The sequence below is a fragment of the Lepidochelys olivacea genome (assembly GCF_965140295.1).
Source record: "Lepidochelys olivacea isolate rLepOli2 genome assembly, chromosome: 4".
Taxonomy (NCBI): domain Eukaryota; kingdom Metazoa; phylum Chordata; order Testudines; family Cheloniidae; genus Lepidochelys; species Lepidochelys olivacea.
Window position 1 is genome coordinate 33,853,509 of NC_140414.1, and position 13,917 is coordinate 33,867,425.

The window sequence follows — 13,917 nt, forward strand, 5'->3', positions numbered from 1 at the left end:
AAAAATTCCTAACAATTGCTGTGCTGACTGTACTGCTGAAGTTTGAAGTTTAGACTCAAGAACAAATCACTGTGCATGGGGAAATACTTGAGGAATGTTATTATATATGGTGGAGCACCAGAGGGCTTCCTACCTGTTTAGCCAACTGGTGCAGCAATGACAGCAGCTACTAGCATGTTCAGATGTCAGTTACCCAACACTGGAAAAGGCATGTATTAAAGAATCACACTGCACTATTATCCTCCTTATTTCTTCTATTGTGAAATTTACACTGCTCATGAAAACAATGCCTGATCCCTGAGTCAGAGTGGAGCTTACAGTCTTAGTGAAATGAAAACTTCTACTGCTTCTGCAATTTGCACCTTGGTTTACCACTTGCTTGTTTACCACAAACAGAGAGGGGAGATGTGTCTGCTGGCAGTTCATGATCAGTCCAATTATTAGAGGCCTACTAAAGCTGTGGAAAGCCTGGGGGGGTAGGGAACCTGAACCCACCTGCTGCAACACATGGGTCTTATTGCCAAATTTAATGCTGCTATTTTTATAGTCCTCCACAACCTTACAGCAAATTGACAGGCAATTATTGTAAGCCTCTCACTGGTCTCTGGTGTGAAGGACAAATCTCTGCACTGGGGGCAAGGGGTTATTTGTGCTTTGTACCAAAATGTATCAAATTAATTTTAAGACCTTGGATGGAAATAAAAAGTGCATCAGATTTTTTAAATAGCTCAGCTATCATTAATGCCTCTCAGAAATCCACAGGAGAACTTATGGCAAATTCAAAAAGGATGATGCTATTTAAAGCCAGAATGTCCTTTAATCCCTGAAGTGCAGCGAAAGACAGGCAAGACAATTGTTGGAATGTAGACTCTTTATAAACCCAGTCCAGGGAAGAGACAGTAACATTCAGATGTCGTGTTCTTCATAACCCATCTCTACCTATATATTAAACATAGGAACAAAACAGATTTGCCAAGCTGTGTATTGCTTTTGAATGTTGCTAGGTTCACATTCTAACCTGACCCCTTAAAATGACCTCTTGCTGTTACATTGCATTGTATTTGATTAGGTAGCTGCTCAGCTAGACGTTCACTGCTTTAGATAAATCTGCTGTATTGTTCCCTGGACACTTAGGGCACAGTTCTGAACTTTTAAAAAATTATTACTCTGTTGACTTCAGTATCAATCAGCTTTAACTTCACGGATGTAAGCAAGATCAGAATTAGGCCACGAGGATTTTTACCATCTGAAGTTCTTATCTCTGGTCTGCACATTCTGGAATCATGGATAGGACTCAATTTGCTCACACACAGATCTTGCCACAGGTGGAACTCTGGACAGCTGGTGTTGCTTCTCTGATCACTTTCTAAGTTTGATTTGTCTACCAATGCACCCTCTGTTCCCTGCATAAACAAAAACCCAACATTTTCTCTGTTGTTCATTTTACGGTCTGTTCTTATAAGTTTCCTCCAATTAGACAATCATTCATAACAAACAAATCATGCATCTAATTCTGTGGTGATCATGCCTAAAGGGCTCTCAGTTCCTAAGAAACCAGAACAATAAGAAAGCTAAAAACAAAAGCAATGAAGCTTCATGAATCAGAAATACCAACAGCTCACCTCCACCCGCAGACATATAATATGGTTGTAGCTGCAGCCCTGGAATTCCAGTCCCATGTCACTTCTACAGGTCCTCTCTTATTTTGTGTGTTAGAACGCTTGTCAATGGAAAGTTCCCATTGACTTCTGTGCAAGACACATTCCCAACACAACCACTGTACCATAACACTGAACTGAGACAAAGCCAAGCAAAAAACAGAACATAAACCAGAAGGATATGACAAATATAAGCCGACCCTGTTATAGAGTCGTGAGCCCACAAGACTTCCATGGATTTCAGTGACAATTCTGCATAGATAGTTTTTGCAAAATTGGATCTATAATACTCTATATGGAGGAGAACAATCCAGTGCCATGGAGCTTATACAATTAGAAGTCAACAAATCAGGTTTTTGCTGTACTCATACAAAAGTACCTTTAAACGCCCCCCCCCCACCCCGAAAAAAAAATGGTCAAGGAGCATCTAATCCATGAAGATTTTTTTTTATATTACTTGGCTTAATTTTGACAGCAAGTAATTTTATACATTAAACAACTGAAAGACTGATAACGGAAGTAATCACAGTGCTACATCTCTTGGCAAACCAACAGGATCTCCTCTGATGTTCTTCCACTAAAGTCCCGTACATACACATGAGGACACTCTTGATATGGCAATATACATGGATAGGGCCCTACCAAATTCACAGCCATGAAAAACACATCATGGGCCATGAAATCTGGTCTTGTGCATGCTTTTACCCTACGCTATCCAGATTTCATGGGAGAGAGCAGCTTTTCTCAAATTGGGGGTCCTGACCCAAAAGGGAGTTGCAGTGGGGTCACAAAGTTATTTTAAGGGAGGTTGCGGTATTGCCACCCTTACTTCCATGCTGCTCTCAGATCTGGGTGGCTGGAAAGCAGCAGCTGTTGGCCGGGTGCCCAGCTCTCAAGGCAGCGCCCTGCCAGCAGCAGCGCAGAAGTAAGAGGGGCAATACCATACTGTACCACCCTTACTTCTGCGCTGCTGCCTTCAGAGCTGGGTGGCCGGAGAGTGGCGGCTGCGGATTGAGGGCCCAGCTCTGCAGCCAGCAGCGCAGAAGTAAGGGTGGCAATGCCACACCGTTCCATGCTTCCTTCTGCGCTGCTGCTGGCGGCGGCTCTGCCTTCACAGCGGGGATCCCGGCCAGCGGCTGCTGCTCTCCAGCCGCCCAGCTCCGAAGGCAGAACTACCGCCACCAGCAGCGCAGAAGTAAGGGTGGCAGTACCACAAGCCCCCCCCACCACACGCACACACAATAATCTTGCAACCCCCCCTCACACACAACTCCTTTTTGGGCCAGGACCCCCTACAATTACAACATCATGCAATTTCAGGTTTAAATAGATGAAATCATAAAATTTATGGTTTTTAAAATCTTATGACTGTGAAACTGACCAAAATGGACCATGAACTTGGTAGGGCCCTATACATAGATGATGTCGTTTGATACATGCACATATTCATCTAGAACTGCTGTAGATAAAGCTGGGCTACTCACGTCAAGGACAATTCTAGTGATCACACCTGCTATGATACTGTGTCATTGCTGTTGAGCTGCTGATGGGGCAGCCCCTTTTTAATCACACATGCACAATGCTGTCCTGGCCTCTCATGAACTCTGCTGACAGGGGTAGGACTAGGAAATACCACCATGAAACATATCACTTGCTTTTTTTAATATGAAGAATTAACACTTTCATGGAGCATTGGCACGTAATATATTGACTTAATTTTTGTTAATTTATTCTTTTCTATTAAGCAGGACCTCAGGATAGATGCTGTTGGAAGAAAAAAATCAAGTAACATCAGTATTCCTATCAACACGCATTCATTACTCCCTATGGATGCCTGAAAGAACTATTTACCAAGAACAGTTTTGAAGCCTGATTGGGAAAGCGTGGTTTGGAGGGTGCTTCTACCACAGAACAGCAATCAGCTTTTGGATGAACGTTGGCCGCAAGTCAAAAAAATCATAAAACTGTCTGAAAAAAAATATCATCCAACTCCAGAAATTTTCTTTTGGCTCAGCGTCCAAACCTGGAGTTTTAAACTTAATTGAAAACTACTTTCAGAAAGATCAATAGTGCTGCGAACCAGAAGGCTTACGTTGTTGTAAAGGTGAATAAACCCACTAGTCATCTTTCATTTTGGTAATTGTCCAGGTACTATAAATACTAAAAAGGGAACCATAGTACAAACATAGAATAAAGGCAACATTCAATTTTATCAAAACCTGAGCTTCAGCTAACGTAAGTAGACTGGGCTCCCACACCCTGGATTCCTTTACTGCAAATCATAGAATCATAGAATCATAGAATATCAGGGTTGGAAGGGACCTCAGGAGGTCATCTAGTCCAACCCCCTGCTCAAAGCAGGACCAATCCCCAATTAAATCATCCCAGCCAGGGCTTTGTCAAGCCTGACCTTAAAAACTTCTCAGGAAAGAGATTCTACCACCTCCCTAGGTAACGCATTTCAGTGTTTCACAACCCTCCTAGTGAAAAAGTTTTTCCTAATATCCAACCTAAACCTCCCCCACTGCAACTTGAGACCATTACTCCTTGTTCTGTCCTCTTCTACCACTGAGAATAGTCTAGAACCATCCTCTCTGGAACCACCTCTCAGGTAGTTGAAAGCAGCTATCAAATCCCCCCTCATTCTTCTCTTCTGCAGACTAAACAATCCCAGTTCCCTCAGCCTCTCCTCATAAGTCATGTGTTCCAGACCCCTAATCATTTTTGTTGCCCTTCGTTGGACTCTCTCCAATTTATCCACATCCTTCTTGTAGTGTGGGGCCCAAAACTGGACACAGTACTCCAGATGAGGCCTCACCAATGTCGAATAGAGGGGGACGATCACGTCCCTCGATCTGCTCGCTATGCCCCTACTTATACATCCCAAAATGCCATTGGCCTTCTTGGCAACAAGGGCACACTGCTGACTCATATCCAGCTTCTCGTCCACTGTCACCCCTAGGTCCTTTTCCGCAGAACTGCTGCCTAGCCATTCAGTCCCTAGTCTGTAGCTGTGCATTGGGTTCTTCCGTCCTAGGTGCAGAACCCTGCACTTATCCTTATTGAACCTCATCAGATTTCTTTTGGCCCAATCCTCCAATTTGTCTAGGTCCCTCTGTATCCTATCCCTGCCCTCCAGCATATCTACCACTCCTCCTAGTTTAGTATCATCCGCAAATTTGCTGAGAGTGCAATCCACACCATCCTCCAGATCATTTATGAAGATATTGAACAAAACCGGCCCCAGGACCGACCCCTGGGGCACTCCACTTGACACCGGCTGCCAACTAGACATGGAGCCATTGATCACTACCCGTTGAGCCCGACAATCTAGCCAACTTTCTACCTACCTTATAGTGCATTCATCCAGCCCATACTTCTTTAACTTGCTGACAAGAATACTGTGGGAGACCGTGTCAAAAGCTTTGCTAAAGTCAAGAAACAATACATCCACTGCTTTCCCTTCATCCACAGAACCAGTAATCTCATCATAGAAGGCGATTAGATTAGTCAGGCATGACCTTCCCTTGGTGAATCTGTGCTGACTGTTCCTGATCACTTTCCTCTCATGTAAGTGCTTCAGGATTGATTCTTTGAGGACCTGCTCCAGGATTTTTCCAGGGACTGAGGTGAGGCTGACTGGCCTGTAGTTCCCAGGATCCTCCTTGTTCCCTTTTTTAAAGATTGGCACTACATTAGCCTTTTTCCAGTCATCCGGGACTTCCCCCGTTCGCCACGAGTTTTCAAAGATAATGGCCAATGGCTCTGCAATCACAGCCGCCAATTCCTTTAGCACTTTCGGTTGCAACTCGTCCGGCCCCATGGACTTGTGCACGTCCAGCTTTTCTAAATAGTCCCTAACCACCTCTTTCTCCACAGAGGGCTGGCCATCTATTCCCCATGTTGTGATGCCCAGCGCAGCAGTCTGGGAGCTGACCTTGTTCGTGAAGACAGAGGCAAAAAAAGCATTGAGTACATTAGCTTTTTCCACATCCTCTGTCACTAGGTTGCCTCCCTCATTCATTAAGGGGTCCACACTTTCCTTGGCTTTCTTCTTGTTGCCAACATACCTGAAGAAACCCTTCTTGTTACTCTTGACATCTCTCGCTAGCTGCAGCTCCAGGTGCGATTTGGCCCTCCTGATTTCATTCCTACATGCCCGAGCAATATTTTTATACTCTCCCCTGGTTAAATTGGTTAGTCTCTAAGGTGCCACAAATCCTCCTTTTCTTTTTGTGAATACAGACTAAGACGGCTGCTACTCTGAAACAGCACTTGTGGGAAGTTCAACACCTACTGCTCTATTTACAGTGTGAACAGTGGCTCCCCACAGCTCATGGTTCTTACCTTGGCACAGGGTGGGTAAACAGAGATCTCACCTCCCTAAGATCTTGGACTTCTCTAGTCATTCCTTCCAGCCTTGCCTATTCCCTACCCCTGTTAGCTGTCCTCAGCTGATGAGCTGAGCCACCCCATTAATTGGTTAACCATTCACTTTTTAATCAATTATCTCCCTATTTTGGCACATGTGTGGATGCTTACCCAGTTTCCAGAGTGGTGACAGCCTATGAGTAGCTTAAGGCTGGCTCACCACTCTGTCACAAGGAGAAGTTTGATAATCATTTTTGCTTTAGAGCTGATGAGGATTGGACACAGGACATCAAATGTTAACTTTGATAAGCATCCAAGGTAGTCTGGACCTAAAGTCTACAGAAAGGTCTCTGGTTTCTGTGGCACTCTTATTTAGCAGACTGGCAATTCTGTGTCTGGTTCATTTAATTTTTTTTTTCAAAAGCCAAATTTAAATCAAATATGAAATAAATAATAGAAGAAATACTGATATAAAATTTAATTTCATACCAATTCAGTTCATTCCACATGCAAGGACTGTACCGAGAAGTGAGTGAAATTGGAAGGCTGGACAGTCTGGTCTGGGATATCTGCGTGTTTTGATACTAAAGGATGCAGTTTGGCACTGTCGGGTGACAATAATTGCTGGATATGTCTGCTAAAATCACTGACACTTAAATAATTAGTGTGATTTTAAACTCTAAAACCTAATGCTGAGAGTGAGAGTCGTAAGTGGCCTGATTCTTTTTTTAAAAAGGTGACTAGTACCCACAACTCCCATTGATTTCAGTTACAGTTGTAGGGGCACAGACCCCCTGAAAAACACTAAAGGGCATTTAGCATATGCTAAGAGTGCAGGATCAAGACCTAATTGTTCATGTAGGTAGAGCTGGGAGGCAGGATGGTCTAAGTGACTAGTGCACAAGATTGTAAGGAGATTTAGGGCTTGTCTACACGTAAAACACATGACTGCGGTGCAAATTGTCACTGTAATGCTTCAGTGAAGACACTACCTACGCCAATGGGAGGGGTTCTCCTGTTAGCCTAGGTACTCCACCTCCCTGAGAGGCGAAAGTTCTCCTTTTGGGCTAGAGCTGTCTGCATCAGGGGGTAGGTCCGTTTAACTGTGTCGCTCAGGGGTATGGATTTTTCGTGCTCCTGAGCAATGTAGTTATACTGCCCTAATTTCCTAGTGTAGGTCAGGCCTTTAGATTCTATTTTAGACATTGTGTGCTTGGGGCAAGTCACTGCACTTCTGATTTCCAGTTTTCCCTCTCAGGAAATTGGAGATAATAGGCCTCTCTCTTCTTTAGAAAGCACTTTGATTTCTATGGATGAAAATTACTATTCAAATACTAAGTGTTATTCTCTGTTTGAAATAGATCCCTGAACGTGGGGAAATTCTTTTATCCAGTATAATTAAAGCTCCCAGTTCTTCTTTCTACAATTAAAGCTCCCAGTTTTTCTTTCTAGTCTTAGGGAAGATAGATTTCAGCATCCAGAATGTTCAGTCTCTTAACACCATCCATTAACTTTTCCTTATTTCAGCCATCAGATATGTGGTCTTTGTATATATTCTACAATAATTCATATTGCTTCAGAAACATGCTGGTAAGATAGCAGGTTTTACATATCTGACCAGCCTAAGCAAAGAAGGAACATATTTGCATAACAGCTTCTGCTCAGTTAAACTTTTAGTTTATCCTTTGCATAACAATTTCAAACTAATTATCATGCTCCTGAAATTGTTGCAGTAAACAGGACCGTGAGAGTTAGTCAGGAGCCCTCGTTTAGCATAATGTAAGAGGTCCTGAACATAATTAATGAAGCATTTATATGTCCAGAGGTCATCCCTATATTGAAATCCATAACAAATCTCTACTGTCCCAGACATCTTCAGACAACTCTTATTTGGGTACAGCAATGTCCCATCTTCCCGCTTCCCCCCCCCATGGAGATCACATTGCTGTCCTTGCTCTTACCCCTCCCAAGTTCTACAACTCCCAAACTGATTAATAGGATTCCTAAAAAATATATAGGGCTGTTATGGGATCACCACTGGTCTAGCATTTCCTCCTGGTCACTCTGAGGATTAGCTACGGAGGTCAATCAACACCCCCTTATACAGTTTGCCCACTGTTGTTCCATCTCTCACAGGTCTGCAGCTCATCCATCAGCTCAAGAACCATGGCATCCTCTTTGTAACTCAGCCCGGTCACTCAGCAGAGTCTCTCCTCCCTAGCAGTTCTAGGTTATCCTCCCTTCCACTCTCTCAGTGGCTGCTATAGGAACCCTGGCCCACCCTCTACTCTGGGTTCCAGTCCAGGGACCCTCAAGTCAGCACTTCTGGGCTTTTTTCCTCTTAGTCCTCACAGCTCCTTCCCCGGACTGTTTCCTACCACACCTGGCTCCCTTTCACTCTCTCTCTGGGTGTATCAGGCCAAAACCCTCTTTCCAGGGAACAACTACTACCTGCTTTTCTACAGCCTACCCCAGCAACCCCTTGCTGGTTGCCACTATTGGGCTTTATATTGGCCCCCACCTGTTCCTGCCCAGCCGAGCCTACTTCTAATTAGTGGCATGTCCTTCTCCTCCTCCAGGTGCACCCCGTGGAGTTAATTGACCTGCCTGGCTACCTTAACCTCTTTCAGCCCTGTGGGGGTGGGCAGTCATCCCATACCAAGGGTCAAATGCAATAGTTTGGCTCCATCTGGATGCCTATTGTTACTAACAACTCTTTGCATCTTTCAGGTTTAAAGTGCTCCCAATTTTGTACTGAGATGTAGTGAACCATGGGTACAATGTAGGCCCCACTGATGTCAACATTCCCATTGACTTCAGTGATGCCAGGATTTTACCCCATATGCTTTTAGGGTTAAATTAGGCCTCTGTAATGAGATGTAGAACAAGTGTAACATCCGAATGAGTCACTGGGCCTGATTCTTCCCTCCTCCGCAACTCATGTCATCTCTGTGTCTGTGCAAAGGGAGTGTAGCATGCTACCACTCTTATCTGGTAGTGCTTTACACTCACTTTGCAGAGGTGTAAATGACCACACATGGCGCAGTACAAGGGAGAACCAGACCTGGAGCACCTACGTAAGGTTTACTGCCACCTGAGCTGCTGGAGGAGTGGAGTGAGAGGATGCACAGGAGACAAATTTTAAAAGGTATAGCACTGCGCTCCCAATGCAGCACAGCTAGCCTTGTGCCCGGGGCAGGGCCATAACCAGGGCGGGGTGAGCAGGGCAGCCACCCAGGATGCAAAACCCCAGGGGACGGCAGAAAAATGGGGTGGAAACAGAGGTGACATGTAAAACCCTGTGTGACGGGGTTGGTCGGGCCAGCCCCATATGGCGGGGCTCTGGGAGGGAGAACCTCTTCCACCCTCAATGCACCTCAGCAGCCTACCCACCCAACCTGTCTGGGTTGTGGGAGTGCAACCAAAATCTCTGGGGCGGGCAGGCGGCGGGGGGGAGGGGGTGAGGAGGGAACCTGACCCTGCATGCTCCCCCAACACGTGTCACCTCTGGGTGGAAAAACGATGGGGGAAAAACCATAGAGGGCTCAAATATGCTTGCTTGCTCCGGGCGCGAAAATGCCGACTTATGGCTCTGGCCCAGGGGCCAGGCCAGAGGCCCCAACCTTTTCTCTATTCAGGATTGGCTGCTTTGAGGGCACTAGAATGCAGAAGCCAAACTGTCTGTGCACTGGAGAAGGAATCATGAGGGAGTTCCTTGTGTCCTGTCCTCCACCCCTGCCCAGCACACCCACCCCAAAGCGCCAAGCATAATCTGATTCTCAGTGTTTGATTTCCTTTATTTTCTGAGGGCCTGTGAAGTGTAATTCAAATAACTTAGGAACTCCAGGAAGTGAGCGTTTTGATTTGGTTGTTGTTCTGATTGTAAAGCTCTACATGGCCTGAATGCACCAGGAGGGTTTATAGCATTTTCTTAGGTCTACACACTGCTCCCCAGTGCAGCTTTGTCCAATGGCCTACTACTATCAGTCCTCATTTCACAAGATGCGCTGCATATCCAAATACATGTGTGGGTTTTTTAAGCACATGTCCTTTTATAACACTGCCACCAAAATGGGAAAGTTAGGTAGGTTTGTTTGCAAATGATGCACTACGATTAAATATTCTATAGGAGGGAATGAAATCAACAACCTGTACTGGAAAAAAAGGACCTCAAGGACCCTATGCTGGAAGCCCCTGCTGACGTGAATAGAGGCCTGCTGGTTCAAGTCCTCAGTTACAGTAGCTCTTTCTGGCCTGTCAATTCTTTTTGTTTCTTTTTCTTTTCTTTTTTTCTTCAAGTTTTGCTTTTAAAAAAAGTTTCCATTCTCTCCCTTTGCATGGAAACTAATGCCCTGTTTTATCTTGTCTTTCATCAAAGAAGTTAGCGCCTACGGGTGCCTTTTGGGTTGAGCTTTAAATCTGTTTAGTTTTGCAATTGTGGAAAAGGGCTTATTGTAAATCCTCCTTCGAATGAGCTCATACCCTACATTCTCTCCCTTCTGCTCAACATTTAATAGTTGGTGAGGCCTGAACGTTGTCAGTATTTGCAGCTTGAAAGGAGAAGTAAGCGCTACACATGTTGATCCTAGAAAGTGTCTCAAATTATTAATGCCCCGAAACAGAGTAGCCCTTAATATGAGAACACAGACATTGCCAAACTGCTCTAGCTACTTTGGCAATTTGTCTCTGACAGGAACCTACACCAGTCTCTCTGAGGGCCAGTTTGAACGGAGCGGCGATGCCCAGAAGAGAACTGATCCCCAGGTTCTCATCAACTAAAGCCATGTGACCACAGGCCATTAGAATTCTTATGGCATCTGTTCAATAGTTCTATGCTGCTTTGCTATTCTGGGAGCAGTATAGCAGTAGCAATAAATTGTAAAACATTTGCATGTTTTATGAAAAAGGCATAAGAGCCAAACTCAGAGACATTAGGTTACACTTAGGTAAGGGGCATCTTCCAGGCCATTTTCATTACTGGTGTAACTCATTGTTTGTATAGCAAATATAAGTAGGTGTAACTCCTTTCTCCTCCAGCCCATTGGAGTGTATCATGAAAAGCACGTAGGGTGACCAGATGTCCTGATTTTATAGGGACAATCCCGATATCTGGGGCTTTGTCTTACATAGGCACCTATTACCCCCCATCCCCGGTCCCGATTTTTCACACTTGCTGTCTGGACACTCTACAAGCAAGTAACAAACCTTTGTGATGGTTGAGCTCAAGCAATATTCCAACAGGAATAACTTATAGATCACAATCACACTTGTGGAGCCTGTTTATCTTCCTGAGGCTGTTTCTCTGACCGCACTTATATTTCCACACTATGGGGATAGCAGCCTCCTTTTGAATTTAAATTTGCTAAAATCCTGTTGTCATTTAGACTTGCAAGAGAGCTACCCTTGCTTTGAAGACTGTGAATTTCTACACTTATGGAACAAGCCACAGTGGTTCTCAAACTGTGGGTTGGGACCCCAAAGTGGGTCGCAACCCCACTTTAATGGGGTCACCAGGGCTGGCATTAGACTTGCTGGGACCCAGGGCCAAAGCCCAAGGGCATCAGCCCTGGGACGGGGCTCAGGCTTCGGTTTCAGCCCTGGGTAGCGGGGCTTTGGCTTTAGCCCCCCACCCGGGGTGGCAGGGCTCTGGCACCCCTGCCTGGGTCAGTGCCACAGCAGAGCTCGGGTAGGCTCAGGCTTTAGTCCCCCCTCCTGTGGTAATGTGGTAATTTTTGTTGTCAAAAGGGGATCATGGTGCAATGAAGTTTGAGAACCCCTGAGCCAGCAAGAATAGTGATTTTTGGTTTTATTTGTTTTCAATGGAGAGAGAATGGCACATGGAAAGCTGTGAGGCAGAAAAGCCAATACCCAGAAGCTGGTTTCAATTTTGGTCTTGAACAATTTAAATGATCTAGCAATAAGTAAATTAGAAATGGAGATGAGCCATTTGGATTGAGGCTTCTCGCAGAGACCACAGAAAGGCAGAGGCAAGCAGTTAAGTTTGGATCCTAATTCAGACGTGCACGTCCTCAAATTTCAGCAGTGTTCTGCTCCAGCATTTTGGTTTGGACCCAACTCCACTACAACTGCAATTCTGAGCATTGAGGGTGGAATTGGATCTGAATATTAAAGTCTGGATCTCTTTCTTGGGCTGGTCTTAAAACTGTGGATTTGAATCTACCACACCAACCCTGAGCTTTGAGATGCTTGAAATTCAGATCTGAATTTTGTGGCTTGAGCTCAGGTGTATTTATGGGGCTAAAAAGATTTTGAACCCCCCCCCCCCCCCCCGACACACACACACAAAAACCCAGGTGGAACACTATCAAATTGCATTTCACTGTAGCTTTTAGGGCATCAACTATTTTGGATCCAATTACCTATTTATTATACACCCACAGGACGAAATATTGAAGTCAGTGTCGGTTTTGCATTCTCTTCCATGAGGCCAGGGTTCTGTATAAGGTGACTTGGCTTCTTGCAAGGATTGAGATCTTGGAAAGTTCAGCTCAAGAAGGCAGCTAAGCAAGTGGACAGAGCTGCTAAGTCTTTTTGAAAACAAGAAGAAAAGGAGTACTTGAGGCACCTTAGAGACTAACCAATTTATTTGAGCATGAGCTTTTGTGAGCTCCAGCTCACTTCATTGGATGCATAAAGCGGAAAATACAGTGAGGAGATTTATATACACACAGACCATGAAAAAATGTGTGTTTATCATACACATTGTAAGGAGAGTGATCACTTAAGATAAACTACTACCAGAAGGAGAGTGGGGTGTGGGGGAGAGAAAACCTTTTGAAGTTATAATCAAGGTGGGCCATTTCCAGCACATTTCCAGGAGTTAACAAGAACGTTGACCCACCTTGATTATCACTTCAAAAAGTTTTCTCTCCCCCCCAACCCACTCTCCTGCTGGTAATAGCTCATCTTAAGTGATCACTCTCCTTACAATGTGTATGATAAACACACATTTTTTCATGGTCTGTGTGTATATAAATCTCCTCACTGTATTTTCCGCTTTATGCATCCAATGAAGTGAGCTGGAGCTCACAAAAGCTCATGCTCAAATAAATTGGTTAGTCTCTAAGGTGCCACAAGTACTCCTTTTCTTTTTGCGAATACAGACTAACACGGCTGCTTCTCTGAAACCTTTGAAAACAAGGTCCTACATGTTTGTGTTGTACAGAGACAGACAAACCACAGCAGGAATGGGTTAAATATTATTAAAAGCAACTGAAAAAGAGTGAGTAACTTAACTCTTTCAGCCAAAAGCAGCTTGGTTGAGATTTTCCACACACCATCTTCAATCCTGTTCTATTGAAGCCAGTGGCAGTTTTGCCATTTGAAGGGAGAATGAACAGGCTAATTAATTCAAGTATAACTTTACCTATAATTATGTTAATATCCTTGACGGCCTCAGGACAGGTGACTATGATGAAATAGCAACAAAACAACAATTAAGATGAAGAATGAATTAAAAAAAATTTTTTTTAACTATTGCTATCTAAGTTGTCATAAAGGTATAGAGTCTGTTTTACTCAATACTGCAGCATAGTACCTAGAGTGTATGTACACTTTATATTGTAATTGTCTCTCCTTATAAAAGTCTATTTATATTTTATAACATACCTACAAGAAACACAAATTTGATTGAGTTTTCAATTTTCATTTTACATTGCTTGACCTCTGAGTACTTCATTTTTCAATCTGAATGTTGCCTGAAAGCTTTTCATTTTTGCATACTTAGAATGCACAATCTGTGTGGGTGTCTTTGAAACCAGAGAAAGTTCAATCAATTATTCTTCTACCAAAGTCATGGGACTAACAAGAATTATTAAGACATGCCTATTAGGTGAATATTATTAACTATGTCTATACTAGGTAGCTC